Raw genomic sequence first — 24,214 nt, 5'->3', positions numbered from 1 at the left:
TTTTTTCTCTCTCGGCCTTTTTGATTTGGCGCTCTTGCTTATTCTCTGTTTTTGTAACAACCCCCTTTTTTCTCTGAAATTCATGGCTTTTAAGCCAATTGGTGCTTGTCTATTTGTTTTCCCTCTTGAGTTCTTAGCTTTTGACCTTGGTCCACTCAAATCCCCTATTTGAGCATTAGCAACCATTGCTAAATGCCTTCAATGATGGTGGCCACATGTTCTGTAATGGAATGGATCATAGGGCCTTTGAAATCCCCAAAAGTAGTGTTCTTTGTTTACAAAGAGAAACAATGTAAAACACAGGAAAAATCTGCCAAATCACTATTTATCGGACTTCAAATATTATGAATTCTGCGCTATATTCCATTGGGTCCACTTCTAATCTCTTATCGCAAGTCGTAATGCCCCTGTTCCGTGGTTTCCCTTTGTATTTGGAAAATACATTAAAACAATGAAAATATCGCAAAATGGCTTTATCGTGGACTTGAAATATTATAATATCGCATCTGTAAGTTCCATCGAGTCTGCTACATTGCATCGGGCACATTTCCTTTGCATTTTTTTTATTTAATGAAAATGCGAAATATAAAGGAAAATGTTGTTTTCCAGATCTTAAATATATGAAATATTGCCTATAACCTCGTCGGGTCTAGCTACTGCATCACACACACAAACACACACACACACACACACACACATATAGATATATATGGCCCCACTCCTTGCAATGCTCCAATGTGATATTGCGATGTGATTAATCAAAATCGCATATCGCATAGACCCCCGGGCTGTGGTGAACGCTCCTCTGTATTTTCTGATTGCGATATTGCGATTCAACTTAGGCCATTGTTCTGTGCTCTTGATCAACAATCCTCATTGACCGTGTTAACCGTTGTTGGAATAAGTCTGTGGTAGCCTCCGATAGCCTCTCCTGATTGCGATATGCCGATTGGATCTAGACCGTTCATTGGCTAGATCCGACAGCTCCTGTGCATTATTGGTTTGACCTCTGATAGGCCTGTTTTCCACTATTTCTTCATGTTTTTTCCTCTCGATAGTGTTTTCCATCATTTTGTGAAGGTTTTCCTTTGCGATAGTTTTTGGATTTTGAAGACTTAGAGGGTCTTTCAGGACCCATTTTTAGTGGATTTTTACCCTTTTTCCAAAGGATAAAGGACAGCTCCATTTTATGATAACTTCCACATCCTAATTCCATATTTTCCCATTCAAGTTGCAATAGATTTAGAATGAGATGGTCTTTGCAATGGGGCTAGTTCCAGGAACTTCCTTGGACTTTCATTTTTCCTCTGTGAGGAACACTTAGAATTAGGAGTCTATCCAAAATCCATTTTGGATTAAGGACCTTCCCCAAGTGCCACGTGCCATGTCCCATGTATTCCCTAGAGGTTTCGTAGACCTACCAAACAGAACATAAAGCCTCGATGATTGTTGTCGAAGGGGTAGATCCCGCGGAATCTAATATGATATCATTTTATGGTAGTGCTCCTCATTATAACTCTCTCCTCATATTTCTTTTTAGATAACAGTGCATATCTTTCATAAGGATGTTTGTCACACTCTCATGGATGAAGGATCTTCTACCTCTGTTATGTCAACCTCATGCTAGAAATATCTTAGGTCTCCAAAACTCACTAAGTCTAATACCGCTCTACACGCCTATGATGGACACCATGTTTGCCTTTGGGGGTCCTTCCAAATTTTTCCATCAAGATAAGGGGAACGAATTCATATGTTGATGTTGATGTTGTATATACTCCCTTATATTATAATATACACATTGGCCATGTTGACATGAAAAAAAATCCTCCTACAGCAAGTGAGTATTAGCTCGATCAGGGTCCCAATTAGACCCCTTTTCGTTTGTTGTGACTATATACTCTTAGGAACAAAGGATTGATTTTCTATATTAATCTAACTTCAAAAATATATACATAAAAACTAATTAAAATAAAACTAATATAATCTAATGATCCTAGATACTTAAAAGTAAATATAAACAACTATACAATATGTTGTGTATGAATGGATCTGCTTGAATAATATTAACAATAGGGAATGGGGAAATCACCCAAATGTAGAAATTAAAGAAAATACTACAAATGTTTCAATTAGTGAAAGCTCTAACTGGAATATGGGTCCAGTAAGCCACTTACATGGATTTTTGGGCTCTGATTTAAAGAGCTTATGAAAAATTGGTTATAATTTTTTTATGTTTTTTAATGTTTATTTGCATATAATGAAATTAATATAAATCACAAAAAATAAATCTATTTCAATAACGAGAGAAAGATTAATAAAATATATCATAAATCAATGTCGATTCATTCGTATTAAACAAATAACCAATTTGTGTTAATAAAATAACTCAATAGTGCATATCCTTGAACATTTCAAACGAAAGGACAAAAGCACATTCGAAAATTCAACAAGTATCGATATAAATAAACTCAATAGAGTAAAATATTATCAATGTCATGTATAGGAAAGTGAAAAGGAAACCTTACACAGAGGAAGCATTGGAACGCGACTGCTAGGGTTCTGTACTCAGCTCAGATGGTGCAATCTGTTCTGCTCAGATAGCCATCACGGACCTGACCTCTTGCTCTGTTCCTACCTAACTGCTCAGTGACAGATCGAAGGGCGAATGGACAATCCCCACGGGGGGCTTCAACGCCCTCCCTCAAAGCAAGCAATCTGCAGCACAAACCTGAAAGGAAGATGTTGTTTGGCTTGGTCAATGAGGAAGTGATCAACCAGGAGATCCCACGCCGGAATGAGCACACTGGAAAAGACAAACAGGGAGACAAGACAGAAGAAGAACCAGGACGGAATAATCGACCAGACGGAACCCCAAAGGTCTCCTCGACTACCTGCAAACCAATAGCAACAGATCGACCCAGAATCGAACTGCCGGGAGAGAAAATAGAAGAACGCATCCAATATATGACAGATCATGCTCTCATTGGGAAATTTATAGGGTTCTGGCTGACGGAAAAATCCCTATACGGCTGGATAGCAACGAAGTGGAAGCCTAAAGGAGATGTGACTCTGCAGCTAGGCCCAAAAGGATTCTTTACAGCGATTTTCTTTTGCCTGGAAGACAAATACATAATCCTAGTTGAAGGACCCTACTTCTTCAACTCAGCTAGCCTATACTTAAGGGAATGGACAGCCAGATTCAACCCGGATAAGGAGGACCTCACTTGGGCACCAGTCTGGATAAGAATGTACTCACTTCCAGATGAGTACTGGGATGAAGATATCCTGAAAGATATAGGAAATGGTCTAGGGAAATATATAAAGGCAGCAGAAGAAACAAAAATGCGTAGATACACATCATACACCTGCATCTGCGTCTTCATGCGCCTAGACAAAGCTCTGCCAGAATTGGTAAGTCTCTCTCACCGTGGATATGAATGGATTCAACCCTTAGACTATGAACATGTCCCGTTTCGATGTCGTAAATGCCATGCCATAGGGCATCTTTTCAGTGACTGTCCCCGAAATGTCAAAGCTAATGCTTCTGCCCCCTCTGACTCTCTATCCCATGATGGCTTCACCAAAGCCCCTAACCGCAAATGAGCGCATAAAAAACCAACAACATGGAAGAAACCCCAGCTAAACAATACCTCTGATCCAGCAGTCAGAAATAGCTTTGAAATCCTAGCTCAATCTACAGAAGAGAAAAACCAATCCTCAAAACCCAACTCTGCTCTCCCCTCCTCCTCCACCCAGCCACCTCCTTCAGCCCCCTCCTCTGAACCCCCACCACCCAAAGTCACCCTAGCAAACCCCATGGAAGGTAAAGAGAAGCAGGTAGAAAAAGACAATGAAATGGAAGTAGAAGGATCTTCAGATCCCCTCCAAAGCTCAGATATTCCCACAAAAGAAAATAACCAGGTGCAATAGATGGAGGAAGAACTAGAAAGCATAGATCTGAATGGACTAGATATATTAGAACTAGAAGCAGCATGTAAAAAGAAGGCCTATGAAAGTATCCCAGAGCTTCAGCTTAGCAAACTGGAAGTGGTCATTTCTCGAGCCTACCATCAATATCAGCTCGGCATCCAATCAAGAAGTCAATGGGATTTAGGCCCTACCCCAAAAGATTCCAAAAAAAGGGGAAGAAGAACTGATCTCCAACGGACAATAGTGATAGGGAAAATCTTGGTGGACTCAGGTAGGTATGCTAAGCTTACGAAGTACTATAAGCCCTCCACCAATAGTGAATCATGAAGCCCATTTCATGGAACCTAAGAGGGCTCAATAGCCCAGGAAAACTCATAATGTTAAAAAATATGATAAAAATGGAAAACCTGCAACTATGCTTTCTCGAGGAGACAAAATGTAACAGCTCAACTCTAGGTACTATCCTCTCTAAGGCTTGGCCAGGATGTCAATTGGTGGTTGTGGATGCATCCGGCGCATCTGGGGGGCTGTCCATTGCGTGGAACTCTCAAGCACTTACTCTCTCGGACTTTCACGCTTCTCATAATCTAATCCAGGCTGCATTCCACATTATTGGCACTAATATTCATGGGAATCTCTCGAATGTCTACTTCCCCCAGGAAGCAGGGGAAAAAATTGTTGTCCTCCACACCTTAGAAGCTTTAAACTTCAATAGAAGGTACCCACTTTGGATTATAGGGGGGGATTTTAACATGATTACAAAATTGGAGGAAAATATTGGGGGCAGAAACATATTGGAAAAGGAAAAAACCCATTTCAAAGACTTCATCCAAAACGCCTCTCTAATAGATCTGCATTTCTATAATGGCACTTTTACGTGGAGCAATCGAAGAGTAGGCAGGCATCAAATAGCCTCCAAACTAGATCAGTTTCTAATTTCAGACAACTCGATTCGTCTAGGGGGAGACATATCAGCGGCCATACTTCCACACTCAGGATCTAATCACTGGCCTATTGCTCTTTAATGGCAATGTCCTGGCAGCACCACAAGAAGACCTTTTCGCTTCGAGGAATTCTGGTTTACCCATCCCTCCTTCAAAGACTTTGTTCACACAACATGGACAACCTTCATCCCACCAGAAGGCTCCAAGATGTACCAGTTCCAACAGAAACACAAACATCTAAAATTCAACCTTAAGCGATGGAATAGTGAGACCTTCGGAAACATCTTCAAGGCGCAACATGATCTTCAAAAATATCTGGCGGAATTGAAGCAAGAAATAAGCACAGGAGGCCACACAGAAAGAACCCTTGAGCAGGAGCAGCACATCCACTATCAGCTAGAGGAGAGAAGAAAGCAGGAGGAAATATATTGGAAGCAAAAGTCCAGGATCAGATGGTTGAAAGAGGGCGAATGAAACACTAAATTCTTCCACCGAACCACTATTCAACAAAGAATGCACAATAACATCCCTTTCATACAAAAACAAGCAGGGGAAAGGGTTGAACAACATGAGGAAATTGAGAAGGAATTCCTCAATCACTTCAAGCAAGTCCATCAAGAGCCTGAAATCAACAGACATCCTACAATTGACAGAATCACACACAATGTGACAAAACTAATCACGGAGGAGCACAATGAACTTCTCCTCCGTCCAATTCTAACTCAGGAAGTAGATATTGCTATGGCCCAGCTTAAAGATGGAAAAGCTCCTAGCTTAGACGACTTCACCACCACTTTCTTCCACAATTTCTGGGAGCTGATAAAATTGGAAGTCTAGCAAGTGGTGGAGGAATCGCGAGCACATCATTGGCTACTTCCCTCTCTTAACTCTTGTTACACTAAAAAATTTCACCATGGCTATTTACAGTTAGTATGGCTCCATCAACAGTCATGCTATCCTCCTGGGCAAGTCTCATGCCTCTGCTCTCCATGTCAAACTTCAAGAAAGAAAGTCTTTGTAAATGTGTTTATCTCTGGGTACGCAGATTCTCTCGGCCTTACCTGCGGGTACGCACCTAATGTTCACAAAAGCTGCGTACTTGTACGCTCTGTATGTAAAGGGGCAGGTGCGTACCCCTGTAAAGGTCAAAAAGCGCAAGTTTCACTCCAAAAAAGTTACTTGTGGTCATTTCTAGAGGTTTCTAGAAGTATGTTTGACGTGTATGAAGCGCCTCCAGATGGTTCATGTACCCCTACCAAAGAGGAACTTATCCCATCAATAAGGGAGCTATCCCATCCAAAGAGGGGCTTATCCCATTGATGGTGGACCTGAATAACTTCCTCTAGAGCACTATAAATACAGGCATTGGGCCAGAAGGAGGGGAGGTTGAAAGCTAAACATTTCTAAGGGTAGATGCTACTGGAATTAGGACTCCCATTTAGAAGCTTGTGAGGAGAGATTGCCATCTTTGCTTGTTCTATTTGGAAGTGGGTGAGCTTTGTCAAAGTAAAGGAGAACTCTTGATGGACCCTGGGAGGAACTTGCACAACACCAAGGCTCAGGTTGTAATTGTTCCTTTTGTTTCCTATTAATGCAAATGAGTCCATTCTTCTCAATAACTTGTTATTTATGAGTTGTTTCATGTACTCCTTGGTCTATGTGTTAAATATGTTTTATTTTATGAGATTATCAAGTGCTATTTAATCGTTTGATTGTTAGTGAATACAGGTTTCGAAGTGAAGGAGGAGCTCATCCGGATCAGTGAGGCTGGACTGCTACAACGGCGTTGGACTACAGGTAGGATCTAAACACTTGATTTCTCGTATAGTAAATGCATGTTTAGAGAAGGATTGCTCTTGTTTGTCTTGTTTGTCACTAGAGAGTCTTAGGCTCCTAGGGAGGTTGGTTGTGTCTGCACTATCGACTCTTTCCGCCTGACAAAATGGCGACTCCACTGGGGAATCCATTGATGTGAAAGTCTTTTCCTTTGTATGCAACTTTGATCTGAGAAAAGTCATTTATTTTCTGGTTTTTGGCTCTGTGACTTTGTATTTGGGTGGATTAGCTTAGGGTTAGATTGAATTTAGTTTTTCTTGGTTTTTTCAGTAGTACGCACCCTCTGAGTATTGCACAGTGCGTACCTGTACGCACTGTTGCTGTGTGCACAGAGCGGGCCCGCACCTGTCTTAACAGGTTGCCTGCGTACCCTGCTAAAAATTAAGAAATTTCCATTTTTTACATTTTTCCTCTTAGATTTTGCTTTTTCTTAGTTTTTACTGCCCAGATCCATTAGTCTCTTGTCAAAGATCTTCACCTAAACTTGTTTCGATAGCATTGAGTGTTTTAGTGGATTTCATAGAAGTTTAAGCCCTAGGGTTTGATTTTTGAGTAGGTCCTGTAGTGACTTTGGCGGTAGAAGTTGTCAAGCCTTAGATCTCTCTGGTTTTGTCAGCCTTCTTAGGAGTCGGACCTGTCATAAAGTCTACCTGTGAGAGCAACTTACCCTTGAGTTGCCTCTTTGGCAAATTTCGAAGTGCTTGTTGATTGAGTATTGAATTCCATTTTACAAAAAGAACAAAAAGATTTGAGTTTTGTTTTGACTAGTCTTTTGATTCTGCATTAGCTAGTCCTTGGCTTGATTGTGGTCAAGTAAAACAACCTAGAATCATCTTTGTAGGCTTTTGCCTCGTTAGGTTTGCTTTAGAGTAAATTTCTTTTTGATTTGCTTGTGAGTCAAGTTTTCATAGATTTTATAGCCTTTGAGATTGATTTTCGTTAAAATAGATTTATATGCTTTATTAAATAAAAGAAAATATAAAAACATCTCCTTTGAAAAGTTTTGTTTCAAGTAGCTTTGAGGTATTTTGAAAGAAAAAGAATTTTTCGTGCACGTAAGGAGTGGTCATGTTTGTATGCTTGGAACGATAAAGAGAATTGTTTCTTTGATTGTCTTTACTAAGAAAGTTGTTTTCTATAAAATTTGCATTTTCCAACTCTCTTAGTTAGGAGTTTTCATTGAAAGAGAAAAGTAGCGTAAATCATCTTAGGTGCATCTTTGTAGTGGTTTGAGTCGAGTCTACACACCATTGGTTTCATTTCCGCTACCTTTTGTCTTTAAGAAAAACCATAAAATTAACGCTTAAAGTAAAATCAACTTAGTAACTTTTATTTACTAGGGCTCTGAAACACCAATTTAGATCAGGCTAGTGTCTTGGAGTAGGAGAGTAATTAACTCTCCAAGACAACAAAACCAAACAAGTAGCTTATCTTGTGATAGAACAAATCCAATTGTCTCATTTGTACTATGGGAAAGCTCCTTTTAAAGGAGAAGCACGAGCTCGTGTCCGAACCAGTGAGGGGATCAATCCTCCCTCATTGGGAACGACGCCAGACACGCACATATTACAAACGGTAAACCTCGGATTAACCATTGTCGAGGAGCCAGGGGTCACTTGTCGGTAAACCTTGGATTATTTTCAAGGAACTGGCAAGGGGATTGAGCTTGATACTCTGCCCTTGCGTGCTGTCGGAGTGTAGACTGTTCCCCCAGGTGCATTTGTTGCGGTTGGTAACCTTAGTGACCATTATCTTTAGGATTCTACCGAGGTGACGGTGGAGGGAAGATCCCACTGTACCTGGAGCAGACGTCGGCTAGACTCACTTGGATTTTCCGGGGGGTTCACTTCACTCGAGACGGTTAAAGTGGAGGAACTTGTGCCGGTCTATTCATTAAGTAGGTTGCCGGGGTAACTGTTCCACCTGCCACTTCTGTACTGAATCCGGCGATGTTGGGTTTCATCTCCAACTAGCGTTTTCGGTCTGGAAGGCTACTCTTTGTGCTTGGTTTGACGCCCTAGATTCTTTAGGCGTGTGCTTCAAATTTGTTTGGTTCTTTAGGGACTTTAGGTGGTTTGATTTGGGATTTTACTTTGTTTTCGTCTGTAGTAGTTAAAAGTTTTTAGCTGTGGCGGAATTACCGAGACAGTCCCGTAGACTTCGGGGCCAGTCTCCTGAAGTTGTTTCTGTGGCCAAATTGTTGAGGAGATCCCGTAGACTTCGGGGTGAGCCTCCTCGAGACGACCCGAGTAATCTAGAAGGTTTGAAGGTCCTTGTAACTCCTCCTAGTGGCAGTAGAGTAGGTTCACCTGAAGAAGGAGAATCTTCCTTGGTAGTCCATCCAGATTACCAAAGTCTAGAGACAGGTTATAATCCCGAAGCTGTTACAGTTTCTGAGCTTGCTGGTAGTTTTTCGTCTACTAGTGATATAGGCGAAGAACCTGAAATATCTGAACCTGTTACTCCGACTTCTAGTGTTCCAGATTCACCAAGAGTAGAGCGAGTTATCACCGAAAATCTTCCTACTGGTCTGATTGCTATTGAAGAACTTGCTCCAGAGGAAGAAATAGGTGTCTCTAACCTTGAAGATCAGCTTACTATTGAGCTCAGAGAGCGTGAATCTATCTTTTACAGTCCTCCTAGAAGTACTACTTGGTACCTTTCGTTAACCAATTATTTAGACAACTCAGGGATAGGTTTTTCTACACCTCGTACTCCTTTTCCACCTGGAGGTATTTATACTCCTGTAAATATGTCTGGTCAGTCGTCCGTGTTTACTCAAACTCCTGAATCTTTCTTACACGACGGTTCTTCTGTTCCCACCGGGTATCAATCACTTTCTGGTACCTTTGCGGGGGCATCTCCTCAACCCATTGATCATGGGTTATTAGCTTGAAACAATGGTAATATACCATTGGGTGTAGCAGACATTTACATGATGTCAGGTTCAGTTCCCGTTTCTCAACCTCAAGGTGGCCAATTACCGCCTGGGGGGCAGCCTCAATTAACGCCTGGGGAGCAACCTCAAGGTACACAAATTGTGTCTGGGGGGCAACCTCAAGGTCAGTATGTACCTATGGTGCAATACATGCCTCAAGGTCAACCCCAGGGTCAACCTCAGTATCAATATTTACCTCAAGGGTATCAACCTCAAGGTCAAGGTCAACCCCAGTATCAGTATTTACCCCAAGGTTATCAACCTCAAGGTCAATACTCGAGTCAAGGTTATCAACCACCTCAAGGTCAGTCATATGTTCAAGGTATGGGAACTGTACCTTTCAGTTATCAATCCTATCCTCAATCCGGTTATGGATCTCAGTATTCTCAACTTGTTACGGGTCAATTCCCCGGAATGATGGTGTGGGATCCATCACAGGGTCAACAGGTGTTGCAGCCAAGTATACAGTTGGTACCTCAAGCTGGACAACTCATAGTTTCTGGTCCACCCCAGCAACCGCAACCTGTCCAGTCAAATGTTCAAACTTCTGTAACTTCGGTAGTTACTCAGCCGCCAATTACACCTAGTACTCTGTCTCAAACGGCTGCTGCAACTACCGCTACATCTGCCGCACTTACTTCTGGAGTATCGACAGCTCCGGTTTCTACTGTCTCTGCAACCACTCCTCAGACATATTTACCGTTGTCTGGATCTACGATTCAAACCACGGTCCAGATGCCTATAGGTCAGCCTGGTATAAGTACGGTTGTCACTACTCAACCTCAATTTGTTCATCAACCGTACCAGGGACAGTACCAACATGGGCAAGCTGTCCAACAGCCGGTTTACCAGTATCAACCGTATCCTGGGTACACTTATCAACAACCTCAACAACCCCAGTACGGTCCGGTTAATCCTAGTTTTCCAGGAGGATATAATATCCCTAATGCGATTCCTGTTCCTAGTTATCCTGGATATCCTCCTCCTGGGACTGGTCTTGTGACCCAGAGTTTTAGAGATCCTAACCGGCAATTACCGTTTATTGCAACTTTGGATTTACCAGACTTGACGTGCCTAACGAACGATCCAATTCAATATCTTCCGTTCTGGCCGCCAATGCCAAATAAGTTGTCCAGTGATATACCCAAGTTCGAAGGTAAGTCTGGAGAGGATCCGTCCAATCATGTGATGACTTACCACCTCTGGTGTGCTTCAAATTCTATCTCGGATGATTCGATCCGCTTACGTCTTTTCCAGCGTACACTCATTGGTCTCGCGGCCAAGTGGTACATTGAGTTACCACGGGCCTCTTTTTACAATTTCAGCCAGTTAGCTACCTCGTTCTTAACTCACTTTCAGTTGCCGGTCAGATACGATAACAGCACGGAGTTATTAACTTCACTAAAACAATCGACGTCCACGTATATTTCTGATCACATTCATGAGTGGAGACGTCGAAGAAGGTTAGTGAAAGTTTTTATTCCGGACCAAATCTTAGCTAAATGGTTTGTTAAATCATTATTACCGAAGATTACTGAAGATGTAGCTAAGGTCGGAGTAGTTACTGAGGAGCAAGTCATTGCTCAGGCGCAGTACCTTGACTTAGTTTATACTCAGTCAGGTACGTTACACAAGAAGATTCCAGATCTTCCAAAATCGAATCAAATCGTTGCTGCTCCTTCGGGATCTCATGCCGCTGATGGTATGATTGGCATCGTGAATACAAAGAGCAAGAAGAAATCTTCCAAGACTTCTACTACTCCTATAATCACTTTGCCTGATTCCCCGACAGGAGAGTCTTCTCCTGAACTTTCCGCCGATATTCACACTGTAGAGTCATCTACGGCCAAATCAAAAAATAGTGGAAAGAAGAAAGGAAAGAAGAAGGCTAAAGCAGACAAGGCTCCGAAGGAGAAAACGGAAAAGTCAGAAACCAATGACGAAAAGCGCAAACCTCGATATCCTTGTCTTATTTGTGAAGAGGATCATTTTACAAGATATTGCCCTCATCGGGCCGAGGTTGTCAAGATAGTCAAAGGTTCTCCCACTCCTGCTGTGTTAAAAGATCCATTTCCAAAGCAGGAGAGTAAGATGATAGGTTCTTCCTCGACTGCTAGTGAAGAACCCATTTTGATGATGTCTCATGTGAGGATTGCGACTCGTTCGCAAGATTATGGTAGTAAGAATCCTGTTGATCGAAAGGAAGCAAAATCTTCTCACTCTAATCCATCAACCTCAGCTCCTGGTTCCGATCCACTACAGATCGAAAAACCTAACCCAGAATTAGTAATCAAACCGCCCGGCAAGGGTGTACTTCGAAGGTCTGCTTTCAATCCACATGCGAGAGCAGCCCAGAATTACAACATTGTTGAGGACTTAGCTGTTTCACCCTCAGCAATGTCGGCTTTAGAAGTGCTGCAATCATGCCCAGCACAACGAAAATTACTTTTGTCGGCTATCGGAGCTGTTGATGTTCAGGACCCGAATCTGATAATCTTCGATCTAGAAAATAGTACACCGCGTCTACCCCATCAAATGGCTTTCCAAATTACAGTGATAGTAAAAAACAGGCCTATTCATCGGACTGTGATTGATGAGGGAGCTTCTACGTGTATTATGTCGATTCAATGTTGGATATCGCTTGGTTCTCCTTCGCTGAACCAATCCCCGACCATCCTTAAGGCCTTTGATGGCCGTGGGTTCCGTCCGTTTGGTATTCTACAGGAATTGCCTATAGGGGTAGAAGGTAAAACCGTTAGTCTGGATGTGGAGGTGGTTGATGCCCCTCTAGACTACAACCTTCTTTTGGGTCGAAGTTGGTCATATGCTATGACAGCGGTCGTTTCATCGGTCTTCAGAGTAATAAAATTTCCACATAAAGGTAAGATCGTGACAATTGATCAGCTGACATACTTTTCATCCGACCCAGCCTCTTCAGAGAGTATCCAACATGTCGGTAAGACGACAATCCCTTATAGGGACGTTGGCGTAGGTTTAGTTAAAGATTCCGGTTTACTGGGAACTTTTCCTTTCCCTCCAATCAACGCAGACCCTTCATTTGCATCAATTCATATGATTACATCAGACACCATTATATACGACGATCCTTGGATTGTCCCATCTGAATCTGAGATAGACTCATTCGGTGATGCTATGCCTTTGAGTCCATATGAAATTGCTTATGAAGCCGTCATGTCTTTTACCGACTCGCGTTCAACCCAAATCGACCAAATGAATGTGGTCAGTGAAGAATCACTTTTCACATCAACCTTAGAACGGATAGCGTTTCCCGAAGTCGTGTCATCTGACGAGCAACTTTGCGAAATCCTAAGTGTAGACGATCTACCATGGGAAGATCTCCATCATAGATCTTCGTTTTTACCTAAGGATGATGCTTTTGAAAATGATTTTTCATATATCTTTACCGCTGAATATGTCAAAGACGCTCAGAATCCAACGAAACATTCTGATTCAGAGTTGAATTTAGGGAATATTTCTCGCACTATTCCCATTGATATTTCAGTGAAGCCCGGAATTGAGGAAAACATTCATATAGGTGCCTCATGTACAAAAGATGAAATTCGAACTTACAAGGCCCTATTCCAAGAATTCCGCGATGTGTTTGCCTGGTCTTACGAGGAAATGCCAGGAATCGACCCTGCCATTGTTGTTCATGAAATAAAGACCTACCCGGACGCTAAACCCGTCCGGCAACGGTTGCGTCAGATTCACCCTCGGAAAGCGGCTGCGATTAAAGCAGAAGTCGAGAAGCTGTTGAAAGCAGGTTTCATTTATCCAATCCCGTTAACGGATTGGGTATCGAATATTGTTCCGGTTAACAAGAAACAAGGAACAATAAGAATCTGTATCGATTATAGGGATATAAATCAAGCTTGTCCAAAAGACAACTATCCTACGCCTTATATCGATCAAATTATTGATGATTGTGCCGGAAGTGAAATGTTTTCCTTCATGGATGGTTTTTCGGGCTATAATCAAATCAATATTCTACCTGCCGATCAACCAAAAACGGCATTCATTTGTCCATGGGGGACATTTGCTTATTGCAAATTACCTTTTGGGCTTAAGAATGCCGGAGCCACTTTTCAACGGGTGATGTCTTACGCATTTCATGACATCAAGCACATTGTGCAACCGTACCTCGATGATTTGTCTGCTCATTCTTTACATCGAGCTGATCACCTTGTCCACTTACGAGCAATCTTTATGAGGTGTAGGCATTATCGAATTCGGTTGAATCCCCACAAGTGTGTTTTCTGTATAGAGACGGGTCGATTGCTGGGATTTTTTGTTTCAAAAGCCGGCATTCGCGTCGATCCCTCGAAGGTCGAAGCTATCATCAAATTGCCTCCTCCTTCGAGCTTGCACCAACTCCAAAGTTTGCAAGGGAAAGCAAACTTTTTACGCCGATTCATTCCAAACTACGCCGAGGTCACTAAAGGTTTTACACGGTTGTTGAAACAGAACACTCAATTCTTTTGGGACGAGATTGCCCAACAATCTTTTGATGCACTTAAGCACGCGTTGACCCATGCACCGTTGTTGCATCCTCCCAACTACAACCAAGACTACTTCTTATACCTCGCAGCTTCGCATTCCACCATTGGAATGGTGTTAGTTCAAGAAGATGAATTCGGAGCGGAACATGTGATATATTATCTTAGTAGGACATTAAACCCCACTGAGCTAAAATATTCTCATGTGGAGAAGTTGGCCCTGGCAGCCGTTCAAGCTGTCCAACGTTTTCGTCACTACATTCTTCTCCGTAAAACTACAGTTATTTCGGATTGCAACCCTATGATTTATATTTTGACTAAACAATTGCTAGGGGGCAAGTACTCTAAATGGATCGTTACCTTGCAAGAGTTCGACTTGGAGTTTGAGAAGTCCAAGTCTAAGAAATCCTTAGTTTTTGCGGAATTGATGTGTGATTTCCCGCGTGCTGACACAGAAACTGTGGCAGAGGAGTCCATTGCGGACAAATCTTTGTTTCTTATCAGTACTTTAGATCCGTGGTACGGAGATATAATCATCTACCTCCAAACCCAAACCTTTCGGCCTGAAGCTTCAAAGTCGGAACGTCGAAAAATTCGGTTTCAATCCCAGCAATACAGAATTATTGGAGATACACTTTATCGCCGGGGGGCAGACTTAGTTTTTCGACGTTGTTTAACTCACGAAGAGGCTGAGAGGGTTTTGAATGATTGTCACTCTGGAGCATGTGGCGGTCATATGTCTGGGTATGCCACAGCTCAGAAGGTGTTGCGCGCTGGCTATTTCTGGCCGTCCATGTTTAAAGATTGTATCATTGCGGTCCGAAAGTGCCACAACTGTCAAGTGTTTGATCGCAAGATGCGCGCACCACCTGCTCCTCTCCATCCTATAATTGCCGTTGGTCCTTTCGCCAAATGGGGTATCGACTTTATTACTTGTAACCCTCACTCGGCCGGGGGGCATGCGTATATCATCCTCGCGGTTGATTATTTTACTAAATGGGCTGAGGCGATGCCTACATTCGACGCAAGCGGCAAAACAACTGCAGTTTTCGTATTCAATCAAATTATAACTAGGTTTGGTGTCCCGCAAGCAATCATCACTGACCATGGGAGCCATTTTCGAAACATCATGATGACTGAGCTTACAAGCCAGCTTGGTTTGCGCCACGATAGCTCTACTCCTTATTATCCGCAAGCCAACGGTTTGGTTGAGTCTATCAACAAAGTTCTGGTTATCATGATCTGACGAATCATTGGTATTCATGGGTCGAATTGGCATAACATGTTATTTTCAGCGCTATGGGCATACCGAACTTCGGTGAAAACTTCAACAGGGTTCACTCCTTTCCCGCTAGTTTATGGTTTGGAAGTCGTGTTACCCATTGAATGCGAAATCCCATCACTTCAAATGGCTGTCGAATCACTCCCAGCTACTTCCGAAGAGGAGAAACGTTTATTATACTTAGCTCAATTAGATGAGACTCGACGTGACGCTGCATTGGCAATCGAGACTCACGCGAAGCGAATGAAAGCTCAGTATGATAGAAATGTGACCCCTCGGAGTTTTTCGGAGGGAGACCTAGTGCTATTATATGATCAAGATAACGATAAGCTAGGTGCTGGAAAATTCGTTCCTATGTGGCATGGACCCTACATTGTAAAGCGAAAGCTAGCAAAAGGGGCCTATGAGCTGGTAGATTTTGATGGGGACTCTTTGGGTAAACCCAGAAATGGACTTTACCTAAAGAGGTATTATGCTTAAATGGTGGGTATGGAGATTTTTAGTTAGGTTAGGTTTTCTTTCTAGCTAGTATGTTTGTTAGTTTAGATAGTGTGCTTAGCTTAGAAAGTGTGTTTTTCGTCGTTATTCTGGCTTATCTTGGTTTTACTCTTGATATTGCAGATGTCGACGCCTCTCCAAATGTACATTGGATTTGTCGATGGTGCTTGTCATAGTACACGGAATATCTCTTCCGCAGCTTGGGTTATCTATTCGCCCTCTGATGAGTTAGTTTCTATGCATGGGGTGAGCCTCGGTCAAATGACGAAAAACATTGCAGAATACAGTGCAGTGGTTGAATTATTGTCTGAATCTATTTCATTTGGAATTCGACGTTTGATAGTGAGGTTAGATTCTGAACTCGTTGTATTACAGCTTAATAGAGTATATGCCATTAGAAATCCTATGTTATTAAGGTTGTTTTTGAGAGTGCATCTCTTGGAACGTGAATTTGATTACATTGAATGTCAGCATATTCCAAGGTCTTTAAATACATTAGCAGATGCAATTGCTTCTCGAATGTTGGACAGACATTTGCGATAATCATACAAGTAAATTTAAAAAACATTTCATCACATATGTTAACAAAATGAGCCGGTAATAATGATATATATATATAGATAGGAGTGTGTCAAAAATATACATCGTCTTCGATCATAGGTTGAAAAACACCTTATGATCGGCAAAAATGATAAGTACAAAAAACCAAAAATGTCATATGTGTCTACAAAAGTGACTAGTCAATCACTGGTGGTGCTCTCTATACGAGACCACTGCCCGCGCTACCCTACACAAGAACCTCCTAAAAGGTCCTGGGACTGCAACCACATAGCGCTGAAGTCGAATGGGAATGTCATCTATGGTGGTCTTTGGTATATCTGCCGTCAGACGCTCTAGATCCTGTTCCAGCTCGGCTAAGGTCTCTGTGGCCGCATCCTGTGGGGCTGGTGCTGGTACAGCTGGTACTCTCCTCTCAAAAGCCCGGAGGTTGGCCGGACGCCATGGACCTACATCTGCATTTTGAAAATTTGTGCTGTCAGTTTTGAGGCGATATATAAAAACAAAAAAAATATATACATAACTTGAAAACTCGTGAGAAATGAAATACCTCTGTCGTCCCACTGTTCTCCCTGTGGAAGAACCATGTCCGGATCATTCCGAAAATCCATTCCGGCATAAGGAAAGTCCTGAATAGCAAAGACCTGGCTCTCTAGCCAGTGAAAGTAACCATCAAGAAATCGAACAACTGCTGCGCCCTCATCAGGATGTCGGGCCATTACCGCAACCCATCTCGTCAACTTAGGCTCCCGAGGAGCCCCAGCTGGAACTGTAAGATGCTGGGGGACCAGCATTGGAACTCTCTCTAAGGCAAAGCTCACGACTAAAGGCCCATATCCAAAGGTCTTTAGTTGTCCTCTCTTTGACCTGGTTAGTTGGCCCTTCAAATTAGCCAACACAGCATCGCACCAGTTGAAAATGGTACCTTGGAAGCAGTCTATAGCCATCTGCATTTGGGACCCGGTGGCTTGGTGCAAAGCGGCCACGTCGCAAAGTCTGGTAACAATAAAGGCTATCACCATAAGTTCAGGTCGGGATATGTACTTGATTTCTATCCCCTTCTCATGGTTTTGGTTGTTGCACCACTCTAGCCGGAGACTAGCAAGGGATTGGCCACCCGGCCTAGTCCCGAATAGAGAAACTTGCTCGCCCCTGTTAGGCAAGCCAGTGAGAAAATATATGTCGGAGGGCTCTATCTCGAGCTGGTGCTCTCCGATGTAGAAACATTGCTCCTGAATGTTCCACCTTTCAACCAGCCACTCAAGGAACGGCACTTGGCCCCTCATGCCAGGTATGGCCCAGTATTTGTACAGTCCGCATGCTTTTAATGCATCAATGGAAGGTTGATGACCTATCGCGGCCAAATCAACGTCCTCGTGCTCTCTTTCACGCCAATCAAGCATGGTGTGCTCCATGCACATCATAAAACATTAGTTAGGATCCATAAAATTTAAAAAATTTGGTCTATTTTGGAGGTATGAGGGTTTCAATTTGTGTTTTGCGGGGTACGCAGCCCGGCCTTTAGGGACATAGTGTCCGGACGCAGCTTCCCTTAAGTCCGGGTGCGTACACCCCGTAATTTTCCCATTGGGAAAATATCGGGGTACGCAGGTCAGCAATGCATGACCTGCGTACCCCGAAGTGCGCATCTTGAAACCCCAACACCCCCAAAAAATCAAATAAAAGCTTAAAAATGAATTCTAAATGGATCGAAATCAAGAGAGGGGTGTTGTAGAATACCTGGTGAAACGGCGTTCGATTCTGACGGTCGGATTCTCCGCAATCTCCACGGGAAGTTTCTTGTCAAAAGCCCTTTTCTCAACCTCAATAGTAAAATGGTAAAAATGACATGGTAAAAAGTCTTTTTATAGGTTTTTTGGATGAATGAATGCTAAGTTTGTTTATTTTTCACCATGAAAGGACATTTTTCAATGTATTTTTGCCCATCTTAAACAGGTATGAGTAACGTGTCGTTTTTGTGCAGGACAAAGGACTTTAGAGTAAAATCATCATTTTTCATGAACCAAAACATCAGAGTCATCTTTTAAGCTCTTTTCTGACTCCTAAAAACATGAAAAGATTGCCGAGCGTTTCTTTTGCACTCGTTAAAACAAAATTAAAAGACGGTCCCCTTATAGCTCTTTTTTGACCGTAAAAACAGGAAAAGATTGCCGGGTTTTTGTCGTTTCAAACTCGATACGGAAATAAAACGACGTGTCCTTGATCGCTTTTTACTTTTCAGGTCAGAGACACTAATCATGAAAGTACTCCTTGGTCGCAAGATCAAGCGGTTCTCCCAGGTATTATTTTATACTTTTTCGGGCTTGGGGGACACAAATTTACGAAAAAGTTCAACCTGGAGTCTTCTTAAGTTTTTCAGACTCTCTAAAATTGAAAAACGCCGAGTTTCTCCTATACTGGGCTCGTTAAAATTTCACAGTAAAGGACCTGTTCAATTACAAACAGGAACGAACCACTCCTTCCTAGGGTTCGAATCAAAACTAGGTTGGACTCATCCGAAGGATGAGCTTATAATCAAGCATATGTTATCCTCCTCAAGCTTGTTAAAAATAAAGAGGTACTTGCTAGAAATGGTGGGGGAAAAGAGAGAAGAATGAGCCTATTTGTTATCTTTTGTCTCAAAAGAAACTTTATTACCACTCTTGGACAGGACACTTTTCATTCACCTGGGTTGGGAAATCCTTTACCTCACAGTTGATCAAACCACCTTGAAAGTCTTCAGCCGGGTTCCGGGGATTAACTTTGAGTCATTCGTCACCAAGCCATCTGTTGTGTCGTTATGTGTTCAAGAGGTCTGCAAGAAAAACTTTCATCTGCAAAATACTTGTCATCCATTTGACCATCCCTGAGTCAGTCCTTACAGCAACATTTCTTCAACTTGAACAATGATTTCGTGTTGTGGGCTTGCCTGCAACGGGTCGCTTTCTATCGACATCAGCACATTATCTAGAGATATGACTTAGAAATCGTCAGTACCTTGAAGTCTGCATGCATCAATGGTAGGTTTCTCGCCTTTGACGTCAGTTTACATCATTGAATTTCGATCGAAGGATTCCGTGAAATGTTCGACATCAACTCATTCATTCACATCTCATGGATTGTACTAGGTACTTTGAGAACCATTGACATTACTGGTGGTCTCTCTCACACTTGTTAACAGTTTACATCATTGACTGGTAATCAAGTGGTTTCTACCATGTTCGACATCAACTCATTTATTCGCATGGTTAGAATCGTACCAATTCGGGAAGTAGAAATGAAGACCCTGGATCTAGTTTCCACCATCCAGGCTGCGAGGAGTTTTGTATTCATTATCTAGTAGACTAATCATAAACAGATGGCTGCGCCCATACTGTGTCTACAAAAGTCTATGATTATGATGTACTGTAAGATCATTCCTGTATCAGAGTAGTTAGTCTGTTAGTTAAAGTTTTGATCTGAGTATGGGAATGCCTACCTTAGCGATGATATAATCATATACATGTATTTTGTGTTGAAAATTGCAGGTTCTGACCAGGCTCTCCACGAGATAATCCTTGAAATGATAAAGCGCTTCACCCTTCCTAGATAATTCAAAACCCTAATCTACTACAGGCTTCGCACTTTAGGGGGCAATCTGTTACACTAAAAAATGTCACCATGGCTATTTACAGTTAGTATGGCTCCATCAACAGTCATGCTATCCTCCTGGGCAAGTCTCATGCCTCTGCTCTCCATGTCAAACTTCAAGAAAGAGAGAAAGTCTTTGTAAATGTGTTTATCTCTGGGTACGCAGATTCTCTCGGCCTTACCTGCGGGTACGCACCTAATGTTCACAAAAGTTGCGTACTTGTACGCTCTGTATGTAAAGGGGTAGGTGCGTACCCCTGTAAAGGTCAAAAAACGCAAGTTTCACTCCAAAAAAGTTACTTGTGGTCATTTCTAGAGGTTTCTAGAAGTATGTTTGACGTGTATGAAGCGCCTCCAGATGGTTCATGTACCCCTACCAAAGAGGAACTTATCCCATCCAAAGAGGGGTTTATCCCATTGATGGTGGACCTGAATAACTTCCTCTAGAGCACTATAAATACAGGCATTGGGCCAGAAGGAGGGGAGGTTGAAAGCTAAACATTTCTAAGGGTAGATGCTGCTGGAATTAGGACTCCCATTTAGAAGCTTGTGAGGAGAGATTGCCATCTTTGCTTGTTCTATTTGGAAGTGGGTGAGCTTTGTCAAAGTAAAGGAGAACTCTTGATGGACCCTGGGAGGAACTTGCACAACACCAAGGCTCAGGTTGTAATTGTTCCTTTTGTTTCCTATTAATGCAAATGAGTCCATTCTTCTCAATAACTTGTTATTTATGAGTTGTTTCATGTACTCCTTGGTCTATGTGTTAAATATGTTTTATTTTATGAGATTATAAAGTGCTATTTAATCGTTTGATTGTTAGTGAATACAGGTTTCGAAGTGAAGGAGGAGCTCATCCGGATCAGTGAGGCTGGACTGCTACAATGGCGTTGGACTACAGGTAGGATCTAAACACTTGATTTCTCGTATAGTAAATGCATGTTTAGAGAAGGATTGCTCTTGTTTGTCTTGTTTGTCACTAGAGAGTCTTAGGCTCCTAGGGAGGTTGGTTGTGTCCGCACTATCGACTCTTTCCGCCTGACAACTCTAATTTCAATGCCCTAATCCCTAAAGAGGAGGACTTAATCACCCCAAACAAATTCAGGCCGATTGCTCTCTGCAACGTAGTATACAAAGTCATCTCTAAAGTCATTACAAACAGGTTAAAGCCCCTGTTGCCAATGCTCATTTCTCAGGAACAGTCTGGATATGTGGAAGGGAGATAGATTATGGACGGCATTATCCTCTCGCATGAGATCATACACACTCTCAAGCACTCAAAACAAGCAGGTATGCTCCTAAAACTTGATCTTTCCAAAGCATTTGATAAGCTCAGTTGGACTTACATACAACAAATGCTAATTGCTTTCGGATTCAGTCCCACATGGATCTGTTGGATTATGAGTCTAATCTCCTCCACCTTCTTCTCGATTCTCGTGAATGGGATCCCCTCTCACCCCTTCTCTCCCTCCCGAGGTATAAGGCAAGGTGATCCCCTCTCCCCCTTCTTCTCTGTTTTAATGGTTGAAGGCCTGGGACGTCACATTAAAAAAGCCCTTCACTCACATCAGCTCAAAGGCCTCTCCATTCATCATGCGTCTACCATCTCTCATTATCAGTTTGTTGATGACACTATGCTCTTCGGATACCCCTTTGTCCAGGAGGCCTCCAGACTTAAAGTCGTGCTCAGTGACTTCTCCGAAGCCTCTGGAACCAACATAAATAGCTCAAAATCGCAGATCTTTTTCTTCAATACCCCTCCTGTTGTCAAGACTGCAATCGTCCGAATCTTGGGATTCCCTATTGCCACCCTTCCCTCCAAATACCTTGGAGCCCCCCTAACTGTCTCTGCCATCAAGCATTCCTCTTGGCGCAATCTAATTGAGAAGCTCGAATCCCATCTCAACCTATGGTCGCACAGAGCTCTGAACTTAGTCAGTCGCGCAGTGCTCATAAAGTCTGTCCTTCAAGCAATGTCGTTGTACTTATTCTCCATCCTTGCTGTGCCAAAGTGGGTCCTAAAAAGAATAAGGAATCTTCAGAGAGGATTCCTTTGGGGAAACACTGCAACTAATCGCAAATGGGCCCTGGTAAAATGGAGCACAGTTTGCAAGCCCAAAGAAAAAGGAGGCATTGGCCTTAGAGATCCCGAGCATAGCAACGCCATCATGGGAGCCAAAATATGGTGGCAATGGCTCACCAGCCCAGGAAAACCTTGGGTCACAATTTGGACGGCCAAGTATGCCAATCACAGACCCCAAGAAGAGCTCATCAGGTTCACGCCCAATGATAAAGGATCGCTAATTTGGAATGCAGCCAGAGAACACTTCCAAATGATCCAGAAGCACAATTTTTGGGAGGTTAGAAATGGCAACACCATAAGATTCTGGACAAATGCCTGGAATCAAATGCCTCATCTCAGCCGAATATTTAACCTACCACTGGACATCATTAGGGAGGAGCAACAGGAAGCAAAGATTTGGTAGTATTGGACCCAGGAAACTGAGAAGGGCTTCAGGATTTGGAAACCGGGCAACCAAGTAATCACAAATGAAGATCACCAAATTATCGAGGAACTGGATAGGGAACTGAGCAAAAGAAGAATCAGGTATGATGAAAGCAGAGACATTCTAAGATGGGGTTACCAGCTAAAAGGAGCCTTCACCACAACCGAGGCCTACAAAATCATTTGCAATAATTCTGATCCCCAACCCAATTTGGAGGAAAATCTGGAGTTTTGGCTTTTGGCCCAAAATCTCCCATTTTCTCTGGTTGGTAGGACATCAAAGAATTCTAACATGGGACAAGCTCAGGAGCATAAATTTTCACGACCCCTCCATTTGTTTCAATTGCAACGCCCATGAGGAAACTCTCCAACATCTTCTGGACTCATGTCCCTTGGCCAATCAGCTATGGGAAAAGGCAAGCTTCAGATGTCAAAGAAGATGCAGACTCAAGAATGAAATCACTAACTCAATACGTCAGTGGCAACGGGACCCTTACAAGAGTGAAATCCTCAATCATATATGGAAACTAATTCCCGGACTAGTCCTATGGAGAATATGAAAGGAACGAAATAAACGCATATTAAAAAATCAGCGCTCTTCGATAGACAATATTTGGAACCTGCTTTGTAGAAATCTTCAAGAGACTCTTATGTTAAGATCTTGGAAGGAGGAGGACTGGCCTACTCTAGATAATGAGAAAGCCATTCTGGAAAACTGGCAAATACATCTTCCTCAAGGATCTCACAAGCAAGGCCATTCTGAAAGCAACACTAAAAAAAAAGTCACATGGACTCCCCCACCAAAGCATACGTTCAAACTCAACTTTGATGGCGCCTCCAAAGGGAATCCCGGACTTGCAGGCTTTGGCGGAATAATAAGGAATCATGAAGGTGAACCCCTGATGTTGTATTACGGAAACATTGGATGGGACACCAATAACTCAGCTGAGTTAGAGGGGCTATGGCAGGGACTCCTTCTTGCTTGGGGTCATAACTTCCATCCTCTGGAGGTGGAAGGAGACTCTCAGATCCTCATAAATATGGCTAAAAATCTCCTAAATGGATCTCATGCCAGGAAAATAGCCACCAGCTGGAGGCTCGAAGCAAGACTGGAGGCCATAGAACTTGAGCTCCACAGAAACAGAGCTATCACCTTCACTCACATAAAAAGGGAAGGTAACAAGGTTGCCGACTTCATGGCCAATGTGGGGGTGGAAAATGACAACTCTCTAATCACAGGGCAACTGAATACTATTTTAACCCATGACAAAGCTCAAGAATGCACACATCTGGTCCAAAAAGATGCAGCTCCCCCGGATGCGAGTGTTATTTAGGATGGGACAGGAGTGTACTGCAGGCCACATGCTGACCATATGCCATCACGTGGTAGACGTCAGAGGTAAGGCTGGCATAGCCGTTGCAAGCAGCTAGTATAAGTCTATGTAGTAGAGCATACTAAATGCCCTGCACAGCTATTCGGCTCAAGTGGAGGTTGCAGTTATGGCAGGCACAGTCCAAGGTGAGGTAGCTGAGGCTATAAACCATGTCGCTACGTCAGGTCAGGGAATGTTGCTGTTT

The sequence above is a fragment of the Pinus tabuliformis genome, chromosome 1_2, assembly GCF_031772625.1.
Source record: "Pinus tabuliformis cultivar Carrire ecotype Pingquan chromosome 1_2, CPIR1, whole genome shotgun sequence".
In the NCBI taxonomy this organism is placed as follows: domain Eukaryota; kingdom Viridiplantae; phylum Streptophyta; class Pinopsida; order Pinales; family Pinaceae; genus Pinus; species Pinus tabuliformis.
The sequence above is the reverse complement of the archived record's forward strand: the minus strand, read 5'-3'. Positions refer to the sequence as shown.